The sequence below is a fragment of the Lissotriton vulgaris genome, unplaced genomic scaffold (assembly GCF_964263255.1).
Source record: "Lissotriton vulgaris unplaced genomic scaffold, aLisVul1.2 SCAFFOLD_6938, whole genome shotgun sequence".
NCBI lineage: Eukaryota > Metazoa > Chordata > Amphibia > Caudata > Salamandridae > Lissotriton > Lissotriton vulgaris.
In genome coordinates this window covers 39712-41602 of record NW_028250747.1, presented here as the reverse complement: position 1 = coordinate 41602, position 1891 = coordinate 39712, and positions in this window count along the sequence as shown.

Below are 1891 nucleotides of genomic sequence, written 5' to 3'. Positions count from 1 at the left end.
GCAATGCGTGAGCCATATATTTGGTATCCCCATTGTAAAAGATGTTGGAGAGCAAAAGGAATGGTGCTATTTGGCATAGAAATACTGTGCCCACCCATAGCACAAAATACCATGTCAAATGGAATACTGGTAAGTTGTAACCCCAGAAACACAGGGGATACCAAATATTATAGCTGGTTTAGGCCATTATATATGGTATCCCCATACAGAACCTGGCGTACAAACTTGTTGAATAACGTGAAAAAATGTGAAAAGATACTGTAGTCTCTTATCAAAGAAAAGACAACTTTAAGTGGTCAATGGCTAAAATGTAACCCATGAAACATAGGGGATACAAGATATTACAGCAATGCATGAGGCATAATATTTGGTATCCCCATTGTAAATGATGTTGGAAGCAAAAGGAATGGTGCTCTTTCGGATAAAAAATACTGGGCTCATCCATCCAACATGAGACCATGTCAAATTAAATACTGGTATGTTCTAATCCAAGATACACAGGGGATACTGAATATTGTAGTGGTTATGGGTCAATAAATATGGCATCCCCTAAGAGATCCGGAGGTACAATCTTGTGGAATAATGTAAAAAATGTGAAAATATACCATAGTCTGTTATCAAAGATAAGACAGCTGCAAGTGGTCAATGGCTAAAGAGTAACCCATTAAACGTAGGGGATACAAGATATTACAGCACTGAGTGAGCCATAATATTTTGTATCCCGATAGTAAACGTGTTGGACAGAAAAAGGAAGGTCGCTATTTGAAAAGGAAATACTGTGCTCACCCATCCAACATAAGTCCATATCAATTTGCATATTGGTAAGTTCTAACACCAGAAACACAGGGGATACCAGATATTATAGCCTGTAAAGGCCATTATATAAGGTATTCCCTAAGGGAACCGGATGTAAAATCTTGTGGGAGTCATGTAAGAAATCCGAAAAGATACTGTAATCTACTATACAATAACAATAAAAGGCAACTTTAACTGGTGAACGGCTAAAGGGTAACCAATAAAACATAGGGGATACGAGATATTACAGCAATTCGTGATCCATAAGATTTGGTATCCCCATGGTAAACTATGATGGAAAGCAAAGGAAGGGTTATAATCAGCATAAAATACTGTGCTCTTCCATCAAGTTCAAGTTCAAGTTTAAAATTTGTATAGCGCACTACTCACCCAGAGGGTCTCAAGGCGCTTGAGGGAGGGGGTACTTTACTTATCGAATATCCAAGTTTTTAGTTGTTTTCTGAAGGAGAGGTGGTTCTGTGTAAGGCGGAGGTGGGTGGGTAGAGAATTCCAGTTCTTGGCCGCTAAGTAGGAGAAGGATCTTCCCCCCATGGTGGATCTTTGGATGCGTGGAATTGCGGCGAGGGCTTGATTGGACGATCGTAGTTGGCGGGTGGGGGTGTAAAAGGACAGGCCCGTGTTGAGGAATTCGGGTCCTAGGTCGTAGAGGACTTTGTGTGCGTGGGTGAGGAGGCGGAATGTTATTCTCTTGTTGACGGGGAGCCAGTGGAGGTCTTTCATGTGACCGGAAATGCGAGCTTGGCGGGGGATGTCTAGGATGAGTCTGGCCGAGGCGTTTTGGATGCATTGGAGTTTTTTCTGTAGTTTGGCTGTGGTTCCGGCGTAAAGGGTGTTCCCGTAGTCCAGTCGGCTTGTGACCAGTGCATGGGTGACCCTCTTTCTTGTTTCGGTGGGGATCCAACAGAAGATTTTTTTGAGCATACGTAAGATGTTGAAGCAAGATGATGAGACGGCGTTGACTTGTCTGGTCATCGAGAGGGAGGAGTCCAGGATGAAGCCCAGGTTGCGTGCGTGGTCCGTCGGTATGGGTGCGGTTCCCAGGGCCGGTGGCCACCATGAGTCGTCTCAGGCGGAG